This window comes from Magnolia sinica, chromosome 17, assembly GCF_029962835.1.
Source record: "Magnolia sinica isolate HGM2019 chromosome 17, MsV1, whole genome shotgun sequence".
Lineage (NCBI taxonomy): Eukaryota > Viridiplantae > Streptophyta > Magnoliopsida > Magnoliales > Magnoliaceae > Magnolia > Magnolia sinica.
The window spans coordinates 9,313,430-9,329,904 of NC_080589.1; the positions used below are offsets into that span (position 1 = coordinate 9,313,430).

General features: G+C 39.9%; 1 long non-coding RNA gene and 1 pseudogene across 2 annotated transcripts; one reads left to right on the forward strand and one right to left on the reverse strand.

The window, feature by feature from the left end:
* Nucleotides 1-4,553: 4,553 nt before the first annotated feature.
* On the reverse strand, nucleotides 4,554-7,641 carry LOC131231538 (FACT complex subunit SPT16-like; annotated as a pseudogene).
* On the forward strand, nucleotides 5,248-10,481 carry LOC131231539 (uncharacterized). 2 transcript variants are annotated; one of them, XR_009164420.1, is made up of 3 exons: nucleotides 5,248-5,312; nucleotides 7,285-7,725; nucleotides 10,187-10,481. It is a non-coding gene; the product is annotated as an uncharacterized LOC131231539 (long non-coding RNA). The 2 variants fall into 2 exon arrangements; XR_009164419.1 differs by having other exon boundaries at nucleotides 5,249-5,312; nucleotides 7,305-7,725; nucleotides 10,187-10,480.
* The last annotated feature ends 5,994 nt before the right edge of the window (nucleotides 10,482-16,475 follow it).

A 16,475-nucleotide genomic window follows, 5' to 3' on the forward strand; every position in this document is an offset into this window, starting at 1 on the left:
AGTAGTATTTTGGCTAACAGAAGCAGAGCTATTAGATCTATCTAATTTTGAATATTTAGCAGACCTTTCAGAAAGAGATTTTCTTCCTGGTTCCATATCCTAACTTTTAATTAAAAGAGTGGCTTGTCAATAATAGAATTCCCAAAAACAGTCTTATGCACCACTGGCTAATGACTAGAGGGTATTACGACAAGGAAGCTTCGAACCTCTTTTAACTTCAAGCTAAGTACAGAATAAGGAATTGATCTAAATCGCAAAGGTTTGAAAATACAAACTGCGTAAATATAAATACAACTTTAAATACATACAACTTTAAATACAAATTTAAATATAAATACAACTGTTTACAATAGGGAAAAGGTACTATGCGCTCGACCTCACGAAGTGTCACACAAAAACGGAAGAAAGAAAAAACCAGAGAAAAAGAGAAATTAAGAAGGCTCACAATTGCTTGCTAGTCAAGCACTTTCTTGGACTAAACATTGAATTCGCTATTCGAATTCCTACTTACAACTCGAATACTACACTCCTTATATAGAGTTTGGGAGAAAAAGAGAAATTAAGAAGGCTCACAATTGCTTGCTAGTCAAGCACTTTCTTGGACTAAACATTGAATTCGCTATTCGAATTCCTACTTACAAATCGAATACTACACTCCTTATATAGAGTTTGGAATTGTATTTGTATTAAATTTGTATTTACAGTTGTATGTATTAAAAGTTGTATTTGTGTTTACGCAGTTTGTATTTTCAAACCTTTGCGATTTAGATCAATTCCTTATTCTGTACTTAGCTTGAAGTTAAAAGAGGTTCGAGGCTTCCTTGTCGTAATACCCTCTAGTCATTAGCCAGTGGTGCATAAGACTGTTTTTGGGAATTCTATTATTGACAAGCCACTCTTTTAATTAAAAGTTAGGATATGGAACCAGGAAGAAAATCTCTTTCTGAAAGGTCTGCTAAATATTCAAAATTAGATAGATCTAATAGCTCTGCTTCTGTTAGCCAAAATACTACTACCCCTTCTAAAAGTTTAAAATCCAAAATAACCAGATGGTTTTCTACCCAAAGTAATTTTGATTCAGAATCTGCAAAATCAAGCAAAACAATAGAATCTACTAGCATTGGCAAGACAGCCTTTGCTGAGACGATGTCTATTAAAAATCTAGAAGAAATTCGATACTCAGATATCGAACAATCACTCCAAAATTGGAACTTACCACAAGTTCCTACAAATGAAATATACATTGAGGGATCTTTCCAAAATGATGAGTCACTTGAATCTGATTTCATCATCAAAACTGTTGAACAAACAATTCCTATATCTCACCAAAATGAAGATTTATCTTTACTCTCTGTTCGAGAAATAATTCAAAATTCTTCTAAATACAATTACCTTCATCTAGGGTTTGTTCAGGTTGCTGTAAAACCATTAACTCGATTGGGTTTACAGACTTCTTGCCCGGTGACTTTAAGAGATAAAAGACACCTTGCCTTTAATGATTCCTTAATTGGAATGGTTGAAGCAACCCTTACTGATGGACCTGCATATTTTATATGTATCCCAAACTATGCTGTATTTTTAACAGATAAGCATTTATCAAGATTTCTAAGATTAGGAATCTATACCCAGGGATTTAATATGTTACCAGGAAGCGAAAATATTACGATCACATATCGTATATATTACAAATTAATGAAAACAAATGCTCCAGGGACAGCCTATGAAGACAGGGTTAAAGGTTTAACTACTCTTTTTATGGCTAACCTAAACCACAATATCGTGGTTCCCAAAAGAATTAAATGGGATGAAATCAATATTGCTAAATGGCATATTCAAGATGCCCATGTATCAAATTGAAAGTTCGACATCTTCCTTGTCTCAATCTTTCAAACCCTGATTTTCCAAAAATCATCCAGACTGATGCTTCCGACATCGGTTATGGTGGAATTCTTTTACAAAAAGATTCAAATGACAAAGAGCAACTTGTTTGTTTTACTTCTGGTACTTGGAACCCAACTCAACAAAACTACTCTACCATTAAAAAAGAAATTTTGTCAATGGTTTCTTGTATCCAAAAATTCCAAAGCGACATTTTAAACCAAAAATTTATTCTTCGTGTCGATTGCCAAGCTGCCAAAGAAGTTTTGAAAAAGGATGTGAAAAACCTAGCTTCAAAACAGATATTTGCTAGATGGCAAGCTATTTTATCCATTTTTGATTTTGATATCGAGTTTATCCCGGGAAAGAAGAATTCTTTGCCTGATTTCTTATCTCGCGAATTTTTACAGGAAAAACTGAATCGAGATCTACCCCAAAAACTCCAAAATGCCACAAAAGGCCAAAAACAAGGGAAAAGAACTAATGGAATTAGAAATCAAGAATTCCTTCTTTCCTCTTCTCCAGACTCCTCTCCAGATCGGAGAACAGAAAAAACCTTCGATCCAAATTGTCCCAAAGGATCCATTTCAAACAATCCAAAATCCTCCAAAAACAGCATTTATACCAAATACCAAAAATCCCGAAGAATACAAACCAAAAGGAAAACATAGGGTATTAACCCTAGATCCAGAATTCTCCAAACTTCCAGAAGAAATTCTCATTCCAAAACTTTTTCTTCCAAATAATCATTTTAACCCAAGACAGCCAAATTTCTCTAGAAACTTCTATGAAGCTATTCTGATCCAAACCAAAAGTGCAATTTTTGAGCATCGCACTAACCAAAACCAAAAAGAAATTTCATTTTCCAAAATGAAAATCATCAACATCATTCTCCAAAAGGAATGGGGAGATTCTCTTTCCCAAGTCCAACATATCCATAGTCCTGATGGAAAGTCTCATTCTTTTTCCTATTGGGATTATATGGTTGCATGGAAATATGCTCTTTTATTCCAAAATTCTGAAAAGATCCATTCGTGGTTTTTAAACTTTTCAAGACCATATACCAAATCTATCCCATCATGGTTTTATACTCAATGGTGGATTTTATTTGGTGGCCATTCAAACATTTTGCCAGAAAATTTACTTTCTCATTATTCACATCTTGAGAAAGCTCAAAATCCTGAATATCCAGGATTTTGTCTAATGCAATATTATGCTAAACATGGGATTCCATGGATTCTCCAATGGAAATATGAAGTTTTACCCTCTGAATATCAAAATGCCAAAGTCTTATTCCAGTCCACATACATCAAGTGGTGGAATAAATTTGATTGCTCCATTGTTCTCGAAGCAACAAAGAAGCAGGCTTCCTCCAAAAAACTGCCAAAGACATTCAAAGAGGCTATTATAGCATCTCCTCCAGATGAAACAGCCAAACTAAAGAAAGAGCTGAGTGCACTCAAAGCTGCATTCATTGCTTTTCAAGATCAAGTATCTAGCCGACAAGGATCAACTTATGTGGAATCCGAAGAATCTTCAACAGCTGCTCCTGATATTGATCTTCATCCGGATGATCAAGATGTATTCTTCTAAAAAAGTTTTGAGAAATTCAAAATGCAATTTCTTTCAAAGCATGAAGCCAAATTAAAGCCAAATTGAAGCCAAATCCAAATGCAAGCACCAACAATCGAAGCCGAAGCCAAGCTGTCTCCGCTATCTTCCAAAAGACACGTCAGAAAACTCCAAACGAGCTACTGTAGCGAATCTACTGCAGCAGCACGCCTTTCACTGTAGCACTTTTACTATTCACTTTCCAGAATAGTAAAACCATACAGTGCCAAAACCAGTTACTGTGCGCCCACAGTATCATTCCCCCTGTTTTGTAAATCCGCTTTGTAATAGTTCTATTCCAAACTCTATATAAGGAATGTAGTATTCGAGTTGTAAGCAGGAATTCGAATAGCGAATTCAATGTTTAGTCCAAGAAAGTGCTTGATTAGCAAGCAATTGTGAGCCTTCTTAATTTCTCTTTTTCTCTGGTTTTTCCTTTGGAGGATGCCTTGTTTAGGGGGACATGAAATTTTGTAGCTTATGGTATAGTGCCCCAATATTGGTTGTATGTTACTAGTATGTAGTAGGTAATACTAGGATCAATAGTAAACATTTTGTTTTGAGTTGAAGACCGAGTAAAAGAACTTGGAAGAGGCACGTTTTATGCCTTTCAGCTTCAAACTGGATACCTTTTGGATAAACCAAACATCCATTCACCACTAGTTCCTCCAATACATGGTACAATGGGGGTGAGATAATGTTGGTTGCTCCAAATTCCAACACATATACTAAGTGTATGTAATATAGTTATATATATACATATATATATATATATATATATATATATATATATATGTAAATTCATATTGCAATTTATATATGAAATAATCGTCATCATCGTCATCATCATGTAAGCCATATCCTAATTAATTAGGGTCGCCTACATGAATCCTATTCCACCGTTCCACTCTATCAAGGGCCATACCTTCAGTTAGACCATAGGTCATCGGGTCTTTTCTTACTACCTCCATCCACGTTTTTTGGGCCTTCCCCTTGCCCAACTATTTGTTCCCTAAAGCGTGGTTGGTCTTACAGCTATTCTATAAAACTTCCTTTTTAGTTTGAATGGTACTCGGCAATCATTTAAAACTCCCAAGGCATATCCTACAGCAATTTTTGCCGTCCTGCTGGCTTGACACACTCTTGACGGTAGCAATGTGAAATGGCACCATGCTGCCGTGGATTGGCAAAAGGACGGCCTCATTCTTTTGGTCGATCTGTATCATTAATTCCCTCGACTGTGGGATATCATTGACATTCTTGTAGGCAATGAGATCGCTTGAAGCTTTTGCAGAACCACGGCCATCTCCAGCTGCAGAACCACCCCCAGCCAACCTCCTCGCAGTTTCTTCATCCTTCTGCCAGGCCAGCTCAGCCTGATGCTGCCTCCGCAGCTCCTCCTTTGACATCTCCTGATTATCCGACCTTAGAGTCGCTTTCGACAAGAATGCCTCAGCTCCATTGGATTCAGCTTTGACCTTTGGATGCTCTTCTTCCTCCTCCTCATTGAATGAGTATGCAACATCCTTAACTAACTTGGAGCTGATTGAAGTCACAACTTCTGCAGCTTTTTCATTGACAATAATGGTGTCTGCAAGCAACAACGAGAACATCTTAGTCTTTGGATTGTTGGTTTCTGATTGCAAGTTCTGGAACCCAAGAGATACATTAAAAACCATTCCAGGCTTCAGCACCCGATCGTTCCTGGCATTTAAACTCAATCCCGACTCATGGAACTCGAGACTGATTCCCGTTCCTGCTGACTTTGTAAGATGAGAGGCAAATTCAGGAGCATCCCTCTCTACCACCAAGACTGCTGCTTAGTAAACAACACTGACCTTATTCCCAGCCTTCAAAGCACCTATCGCTGCCTCATGGGCCTTGAGGAGAACCTCATAAGCCTTACTTTGCGTTGCATTTGCATCAATGAGAAATGTCCTGGCAATGTTTGAGCAATAGCTGTTGTAGCGCTATCGGATTGCGCATATGATCACACTTGTCGAGTCATAGTAGAGATCCTCATCATTGCTTGATGCACTCGGCTTGAGATCAAATTCACCCCCACTCTGAAAAATTGGGGGGTAACAGATGTCAACATTCTTCGCTTTTAGTTTGACTTTGACTTTTGCTGGATCAAGTATGGCCTTCTCTATGTCATCCATCCGTGATGAATGAGAAACCTTCTTCTCCTCATCAATGATCTTCTCGAGCTTGGGGACATCGAAGTGTTTCATCATAGATGACGTTGAGTACGCAGCCTTCTTCACGTTTGTAAGCTCAGTGCCATCCTTGCCAGCCTTCTTCACGTTTGTAAGCAGCCTTCTCGAGCTTGAGCTTTTGGAATATGCCATGCACGTTATTATGTAATTATCATTAAGAGAGTTGAATTGGCAAAACAAATGAAAAGAAACTCCATACAAAGGCTTATGGGCTGCCTTCGGGATATGACCCTATTTGTTTTGATTTGTCTTGAATCCTTGAACAACCAGCATATCCACAAAGTTTCAGCTACTCGCTAGATGTGTTTGTGATCTCTGTTTTATAACAGGTTTTTATTTTCCCTGTAAGTTTTGTATGCTCAGATGAGCCTTCATAGCTATGGCCCACCAAAATGACATTTGAAGGACCTACCCTCAAGAATGGAAACCTTATCACACCTCATCACTGATTCAAATACCATCTAAATGCCTCAACCTACATGCTTAGTGTGTCACGCCTGGAGACACCTGAATAACAATAGAATGCTGTAGTTGAGTGCTGAACGATAACACTTTACCTTGGTAGTGAAGGATTTTGCTGTTTTAATAAAATGAGCCTAAAGATGTAGACTATCTTTTAGTAGAGTGGGAAGAGATCTGTAAGGCAAAAGATCAGGCAGGTGCAGAGTTAATAACGTCCTTAAAGTATGAACACTGCCTTGCTGTTTGGCTGTTGAGATTTGTGGCTGAGGGTAACCTATGGCAGGTAGGGTTGACAATAATATTGGAATGTCTCTCATAGTATACCAAATGCATTACAGTAAGTTCACATGGCAATACTACGACGATATGGCATACTTCAAACTACATTTTAAACCTTGGCAAAAAGAGATTGCACGTAAGTATCGGGTCCATTAAGGTTTTGGTTTACCAAGTCTTTGTTTCAATACACAGTTGGGTCTATGGAAGGCGATGTTTAGTGGGGAACAATAAATTTAAGAAGGGACTGTCATTGGTTTAGATGATGTATCCATGGTGTGGTTTGGGAGGATGTCTAGTGTGGTGATAGTTCTCTTTGGTGCCTACACTAGTTAGTTCCAAGTGGCGAGGGAGAAAGAGGCTCTAGTTTCTTAGTGCTGCAATGTTCTTGGTGACCAAGTGATATGGGGCCAGACATTTGGAAGGGGACTGAGCGACGAGAAGATGAGAAGTTCTTGAGTCTTATGGAATGGTTATATTTTGACAGCTGGTTGTTAGAGATTCAGGAAAGTTCTCATTTAAATCATTTTATCGAGTGTTGCTTGGGATAATGTGACCATTTGAGGAATAGGAATATGATAATCACAAATGTCTGTACCTGTCTCCCTTATGCGGAATAGGTTAGCCATTTGGAAAATCCAATTGTTATATCACTTAGCTGGAATGTGGAGGATTTCAACTTCTCAGCCCAGGTCTCTAAAATCCTCCCCTCAGGGGCCTCTCTTGCAATGTATCCGACAATTGGACTATCAGACTGAGAGTGGACAGCCTGGAATATCTCATCCATTAAAGCACTCCCATCATCACTCTTTGCCTTGACGTGTATCACGATCTCAAGGTTGACAGCCTCCCTGGCAGATTTCTGCAGGGTTCCTAACAAAGAAGCCTTCTTCTGAGTACACAAGAAATGAATCTGTTTCTCCATGAAGACCATGATTGTTTCTGGGAACTCATATCCAAGCAACCAGACGTTCAACGCTGAAGATTTCAGATAACGTAGATCATCAGACGCTGGGGGACTAGCAATTACAAGCACATCAGAAGCACCCCAGAACTCAGTTTTGTGTTCCTTCCAGTGAGAATAGAACACTTTCAGCCGCTTCTGGAAGTTATCAAGATTGATCGTGTAAGCACTGGGTGCCCCAGCAGCATTTTTGTCAGAAGGTTTTGCATTGCCATTTCGGTGTTCCGCCATTGAAGCTATGTCAGATCTAGAACAACTGAAATCCGCAACAAACCAAACAGAAAAACGCAGAGATAACCACAAATTTCAGAGAAGGTATGTTTCTTCTTTCCTTTCTCTTCTATTTCACGAACAGAATGTAGTTCATCTGCAAATTACAGTTTTTTTTAAGGATTTAGAACTATTTAAAAAAATGAAAACTATGGTTGAAAAGAAGAAAAAATAACATTTTCATTATATATATATATATATATATATATAAACCCATTCCTGGTTTCCAAATTCCTGTTATACAATCATCATCTGAGCCTTTCTTCCATCGATTTGGGGTTGGCTTTAAATGGTAGATTGGCAAAAAGAAATTATGATTGGCTGCCAACTAGACATTCACCTTCCTCTTTACCAAGGTCTTGGAAACAGAAATGGCAAAGGCTCACATTGATACTGACTCACATGCCAAACATAATTCCACACTACACAATTAAGACTGCCAACAAGCTACTCGCATATTGCAGCAACATTTTAAAACAGCAAAAATGCCCCTATTCCCAGTGGAGGTAAACTCTACACTGTTGATAGGGCTGACAGGTACAATCTGAAACGTTGGTTGCTACACACGCGTATGCCTCCAAATTACCTAAATACATGTTACGTTTGTTTCAAATTCCTCCCCATGTTCCTTGAAAATCCAAAGTTCATGATCCTCTGAAAACTATTTGCATGGGAAAAATTGCCCCTGGCTGATGCATACAGAGCTTTGCTAAGCCCACATGCATGTTCAAGTCAGCTAATGCACATGCCACCACATATTCTAGCAAGACGAACAAGTGGAATGTCCAAGCCATCCATCATGATGAGATTCCCTATCCCAAGAATCAGGTCAGTCCACTAGTCAGGTGAGCCACAATCAACTGAACGAATGTACAGTTGTGAAAAAAAAAATAGCCACAGTTTTCTAATCCGCTTGGCTTATTTCTACTATCATGGCACACCAACTGAAGGGACCACCTTTATCTTTGGGCTCTAAACAGTGAACTCCACCTAGTGGATGGCTTGGATGTTTCACTGGCCTACCATACTAGCATATACAGTGGGTGGTGCATTAGCTGACTTGTAGACACGTGTGGGCTTAGCAAAACTCCATACATAATATATATATTTACACTAGAATTGCTCTTTGCCGATACGTTGTTGTCCACCCAGCAGATAACCTCAAGTATATCTGCTGATAAATAACAAAATAGTAAGTGTTGGCTACCTGATGAGTGGATGGGGCTGAATTTTACACAAGGTGATCCTCAAAGTGGGGTTAACCAATTAGACAGGTTGGATGTTGCACACAAATGCATTTTGAAAGTTATATCCGCTGGCAGATAGTAGCCTATCGTCCAACCATACATAAGTATGTATGTACATATGTACAGACATAAAAACATACAGACGGTAACTTTTCAGTATCTTCCAACCGGTTGGGTATGAGCATTTGGGTATGAGCCTTGTCGATCTGGACCGTCACAATCGTAAGCGAGTTTCTCTTGGCTTAGTGTCTCACTGAGTGGCGTTTCAGTTGAATCACAGAGTTTAGAACTATATTCTAATTAGGCATCCAAGAAAGGAGCCCTTCCTGAAGCATAATTCCAACGTATCTGTTTTCTATTGTTCTGATATTTTATTCAATCAGATCCATTCTCACTCTAAAGTTTTATTTCTCAACCATATGCATCATATATGCAGATGATATCCTAACCATATGTACAGCAGGTCCAATTGGGAATGGACCTCTAAAAAAAGAAGATCAGTGGTTGGACAATCCTGTTTAACCAGTTTCGTATAAATGGACACTAAAGACAGGCTAGCAATGGCTCATCTTGAATGAAAAGTTCATTGATAAGACGGTCGGGAATGGGTAGGATTGTCCAGAAAAGGCAATTTTTTTTTTTGGGTTTGTGGCCAAATAATGGTAGAGTGCATTGGATGAATGGTCTGAAACGAGTCCATCCCTGCATATGTATATAATCGTATGATACATCTATGTGTATGTATTTATGAATATAACTGTATGATGGTTGAATGGATGGATGGGGGAATCAAAGATATGTTTTTTGCGTCTGGTTTCATGGACCAAATGGTAATAGAGATGTAATTTCATAAATGAAAGCAGTTACAAGCACTGACTAGTTGTTGCTATCTTCTCATTATGCAGGTGTATCTTGTTGGCAAATAGGAATTTCGCTGTTCCTACACTTTTATTTGGTCATTTTGTTAGACACTAGTGCATTAAATGCAGATTGCATTGCGCTGTTGTGTATTGATTCCAACATCTAAAGATCTTTTCAAACTGTACTGTGCTCTCCCAGTGAATGCTATGAAGTTAAGAAATGCTCTTACCTGAACCTCTAATGGCTAGGATGAATTCTAATCTTTTATTTTGTTAATTGGTTTCAGTTGATTAAACTATTCACTTTTCATGGATTTGAGCTGGTTATTTGTAACATATGAAGGGTTGACTAAACTAGTCTTTTCTTGGATTGAATCTGGTTGTTTGTAATATATGTAGGAAGGGCTCAAAAGAAGGTTGAACAAGAGAAGATACTAAGTAGCCAATTCAAGGCAAGGCATAGCCAACAGTTGAAGTTCCGGGTAAAAGTGTTCAGTTAAGAGGGTTAAAATCAATTTTTGTTGGAGTGGGCCACTTGGGTCATTTCCTCTTTTATTGAATTGAGTTGTTACCAATTTTCTGAATAGGAATCTTATCAAACAATAGTGTGAATTATTTTTTGAATGACTATCAGGTGCAAGATTAAAAAAATAATAATAATAAATTATCGATATTTTTTTTTATTTACAGATATTTTAGAGACGGACCAAATCCGTCGCTAATTTCTGAACATTGAAAATCAATATTTTTGACCGTTAAATCCGTCCGTCGGTTACTCATATTGGCGACGGACCTTATCCGTGTCTAATGTTTTTAGTGATGACTAATTTGTGAAATTTACCGACGGATTTTATCCGTCGCTATGTTGCGACGGACCTTATTCATCGTAGATTAAACAACGGATTTTATCCGTTGAAAAAAAATGACCCAGTAAACAGCGACAGACGAAGTCCATCGTTTGTTTGGTTTTACGGCGGATTTAGTCCGTCACAAATAAGCAATTTTGGCGTAATGCTAGATCATTGCAACGTCCTATTTGGGACTCACATCAGGTAAGGGTTGTAAAACCCGTTCTTGGAATTGGCACCTGGGCAAGGGATTTCTGCAATCCTACTTTGGTTTCATGTGGGCGTTACCATACCATTGATTTATGTGGTGTGGTGCTGATAAACTTTGGATCCATCTCAATTTTGGGCCCATCCCATAAAATGATGTTGCAAAACAAATGGATGGTGTGGATATAATACATGCATCATAATGGGGTCCACGATGTCAACGCACAACAATAGGGCGGTGGTGGACTCCACCATGATGTATGTGTTTTCCACGCCATCTATCCATTTTGAAATATAATTTTACGGCTTGATCCCAAAAGTGAGGTATATATAAATATCAGGTGGACCACACCATGGGAAAACAGTAGTGATTGAATTCCACCATTAAAAACCTCATGGGGCTGACTGTAATGGTTATTTGACATTTAAACAGTTAACTAGGCCATAAAGACTTAGATGAAGGGAAAAAATATATATCAGCTTGATATAGGAACTTTTGTGGCCCCCAAGAAGTTTTTAACGGTGGCCGTTCAATCAGGGTTGTGCGGTCCACTTGAGATTTGGATCAAACTCATTTTTGGGCTCATACCATAAAATGATATGGAAGAATGGGTGGATAGCATGGATGAAACACATACATCATGGTGGGCCCACAGAGCACCCACGGGTTGTTACTGTTAGACAGGCTTACATACCTTGTATAGGTAGTATACCTTGTATAGTTTGTTTCTATAGGTAGAGGATTCTAATTTTATTATTTTCCTCGTATAGATGACTGTTATCTCTATATATTCAACCCATTTGGGTTGTTTCAAATACAGAAAACCTTTCAGCTCCTCTCTGTTTTCATGGTATCAGAGCTTCACTGATCCAAATCCGGCACCACCTGTCAGATCCGACCATCCCTGCGTCTGGCCCCCATCCTTGCCGCGTCCGGCCACCATCTCTGCTCGTCCGACTGCCCCTGCGTCGTCCGTCCACCCTTGCTGCGTTGTCCGGCCAACCCTGCTGTGTTGTCCAGCCACCCCTATTGTTCGCCCCTCTGCTCATCCAGCACCCCTGCGTCTTTGATCTATTATTATTGTTGTTCTAGATCCAGATCTGCTATTGTCGTTGCTGTTCCGATCCAGATCCAGCACCCCTGCGTCTCCTGCGTCTCAGATCCAGATCCAGCACCCCTGCGTCTCAGATCCGATCCACATCCATTGTTGTTGTGTCATTCAGCACCTCTGTTGTTGTTCTGATCTATTGCTGGTGCTCCAGATCTAGCTTTACCCAATCCAGCAACCCTCGTTGTTGTTCTAGATCTTGCTTTTCCCGATCCGGCGCCAACTCTCGATTTTCCAGATCTAGTGCCCCTAGTGCTGTTGCTATTCCGCCAAATCTAGACACTACAATCCCTTAGGTATCTCCTGTTGTACGGTACATCTAAAACCTTCTTCTGCTGCAACTCTTTGCCTGCTTTACATTACTTCCGATCAATGGACAAGGACTCATCACATATAGAGGCCCCACGTTGTAGTTTTGATGGTACCAACTATTTGTTATGGGCCATTCATTTTCAAAACTTCCTTAAGGGTCGTGGTTTGTGGGGAATAATTGATGGATCTATTACTATCCCCACTTCCACAGATGCCAACAAATTAGCTAATTGGGGAATGCACAATGGACAGATTATTACCTGGATTCTTGATTCGGTCGATCGGTCCATTGCTGTTGGCCTCACACCTCATCGCACTCTAAGGCAATGTGGGAGCATCTGTAGACAATTTATCAACAAAGTAATGTAGCCCGGTTATACCGTCTGGACCAGGATCTCATTAACCTTACTCAGGGTGACGACAGTATTCAATCTTTTTACTTGAAAATTGTCACAATTTGAACTGAGATAGCTATGATGGATCCAACATTTCCTCATGACTTTAAGATATTCCAAACTATATGCGAGAGTGCGCAAGTTCGACAATTTCTTATGAAGTTACGTCCGGAATTTGAGCATTGTCGGGCCGCTCTCTTGAACTGTTACCCTACTCCTTCATTGAATTCGTTTATTAATGATTTATTGGCTGAGGAATAATGACTGAAAGTTCTCTCTCTTCCGTCTTCAACTCCGGGATCATCTGATATGGTGCTTGCTGTGTCCATCACTACACTAACACGTGGTTCCACTCCTTTGACTTGTCGCGGCTGCAACAAGTCAAGTCATGTTGTCGGTCAATGCAAAGAATGGTGTGTTTATTGTCGACAAATTGATCATGGTATTCAGGATTGCCAAACACGTGGCTATGGATCTTCTTTCGGCTGTGGACGTGGTGGTCGTGGTCGTGCTCTTTCTGCTACTGCTGCCACTATTTCTTCCATGCTGTCTGTTAGTGATTCTGCATTTATTGTTTCTGTTAATGGTCTTTAATCACTTTTGACTTCTGCGATGCTCCAGCAAATCGTTTATGCCCTTTCTGCAACCGGTATGTCAGGTATATGTCCATCTTCTACATGGTTCTTCGATTCGGGTGCTTCCAATCATATGACTAGTATTGTATCCCATCTTTGTGACATTCGTCCCTATACCATCAATCAGGCTATTTCTATTGCGGATGACACTAGATTACTTATTCAGTCTGTTGGCTTATTGACTTTCTCTCTTTCTGCTCATCACCAGTTCACCCTTCGTGATGTGTTTCATGTCCCTAACCTCTCCTCCAATTTAAGTTCAGTTGGTCAAGTCACATCCAATAACTGCTTAGTTATATTTCTTCCCAACTGTTGTTTTGTACAGGATCTGGCAACGAGAAAGGTACTTGGGATGGGTAGGCGGCATGGTCATTTGTACTTACTGAACTTTGATTCATCTGTCACTCCGGTTCGTTGTTTCTTTTCTCCATCTTTATTAGATATTTGTTTGGCAAATAAATTATAGAAACTGTGGCACTTCACATGTTACACTAGGATTTACTTTCTGCACTCGAATTCACAGATTTTTGAAAAATTTAAGATATTTCACTCTATGGTAAAGACTCAATTTCGAGTTCTAATTCAAACTCTTCGCTCTAACTCAGAGGGGGAATATCTTTCAACCGATTTTCGTATATTTCTTCAGGCTCATGGGATTATTCATCAGATCACCTGTTCTGATACTCTACAACAGAACGGGGTAGCTGAACGAAAAAATCGTCATATTGTTGAAACTGCAACACTCTAATGACAGCTATGAGTGTTCCTCGTTCTTTCTAGGCAGAAACAATGTTACATTTAGTCTACTTGATTAACCGGCTGCTAACCAACGTTCTGAACAGTAAATCTCCATACTTTGTTCTCAACAGCTTACCTCCTGCATATTCCACATTTCGTGTTTTTGGGTGTGTTTGTTATGTTCACCCGACTTCTCGTGAGCGTAACAAACTATCTCCAAAATCGATCAAATATATGTACTTGGGATTTAGATAAACTCAGAAGGGTTTTCGATGTTATGATCCGGTTTCTCGTCGTGTTCGGATTTTACAACATATTATTTTTCTTGAACATATTGCATTTCATTCATCTCTTCCTCCTCCGCACGCCCCAAAATCTCATGGTCTAACCACCTTTCCTGATATTCCTTTTGCCTCGAGTCCTCTCCATCGTCCGTTGCAGGTTTACTCACGTCGACCACATACAACTTCACCATCTATTACTCAATCCGAACATACTGTACCTATTGCAGATCCTGAACCTACCTCGATATGTCGTTCCGATCGTGTACATCGAGCGCCTGATCGCTTGATATGCTCTATGTCTGCCATGAATGCTACTCTGTATACTGTTTTTATTTCTACTTCATACTCTCAAGCAGCCACTCATGATTGTTGGAAGAAGGCTATGGTAGAAGAACTTGTGACATTATATGATAATCATACGCAGGACATTGTCACTCGACCCGCCGACCAGCAGTTAATTAGTAGCAAATGGATTTATTCTGTCAAGCTCAAGTCGGATGGATCATTGGATCGATATAAGGCTCGACTTGTCACTCAAGGATATAAACAGGAATACGAAATTGATTATAATGAGACATTCACTCCCGTGGCCAAGATGAAAACTGTTCGTACTCTTCTGGCAATATCTTCCGTTCGCTCTTGACCGCTTGCTTAGATGAATGTGAAAAATGCTTTTCTTTATGGAGACCTCCAAGAAACCGTATATTTGAAACCTCCTCCTGACTCTTTAATCTCTGATAATAAGGTTTGTCGCATAAAGAAAGCCCTGTATGGCCTCAAATAGGCACATAGGGCATGGTTCCAACGCTTTCACGATATTGTTACCGGTGCTAACTTTACTCAAAGTTGTCATGACTCATCCTTATTTTTTCGCACCATTGCTCGCGGAATTGTCATTGTTCTCGTCTATGTTGATGACCTACTTCTGACTGGTAGTGATGCTACTAGCATCTCGACTTTAAAGGAAGTTCTGCAATTATCCTTGAAGATGAAAGACCTCGGCCATCTCACATACTTTCTTGGACTTGAAATTTCACGTTCTAACTGTAGGATCTTGGTCAGCCAGCGTAAATATACCAAGGATTTTCTCGCCTTGGCATCATTGACGGATCAGAAGACAGTTCAGACTCCCTTAGAACTTAACGTTCAATATGGCCGTGACGATGGTGATCTACTTGTACAGCTTGACTTATACCGCCGTTTGGTTGAGAGTATGGTTTACTTAACTATGACTTGTCCTGATATTACCTACGCTGTTTATATAAGACCCGTATCCTAGCCCGTACTGTTCCGTAGGCTTTAGTGGTCCTCCCGGTCGAATTTCGGGGACCCGCAATCTGTTATCGACGTTTGCGCACGATCCTGAGTCGTGTCCTGTATAACAGAGTTGGCTCGACCCGAGACTTATACCATTGCGACCGCACCATCGCCGTGGTTCCGACGCCGCATATTACGCGTCGAGGCGATATCTAAGCCAGGAGATGTGGGCCCGTGTTCAATTTAAGGAAAACACCTCGTGTTTGCAATTCTAAGAGAATCTCTACAACATGTCCCATCAATCAATCAATCAATCACCTCATGTCAAGTACAAGAGCAACCCATGCTTTCTTTCTCCACAAGTCAAGCAATCTACCGCAAAAGTCAACAAGTCTCTCACCTCACCCATCACTCACCTCACATCCATCACCCATCACTCTCTCTCCTTACAACCCCCCCTCTCTCTCTCTCTCTTTTTCTTCAAAAATTCCAAGCAACACTAAAGAAGAAAAAAGTGGTGGACGTCCAACAATTTTAAGAGAGAAAAGTGAGTGTGTGGCCCACTTCCTCTCCTAAAATCCTTCATCCTAACCCTTTATCTCTCATCATCTTCCATCAAAGAAGGACACAAGGAGATTGGCGTTCCATCGGACCAAGAAGATCAAGCGGTGTGTGCTTCTATAGGCCTAGATTTCATTGTTTTGATGATGGCCTAGTGAGGCCTACCGATTGATGGTATGGATCTCATTTTGGACCCTAAGTGTGGCCGATGACCCACCTTGATTCTCATGATCATGCCATGATGGGGTCATTCTCCATGGACTTCATTATGATGTTTACTTTTCTTATATGAATACGGTCATCTAGACCATTGCATTTTGGTGGAGAAAGGATCTCCACCGT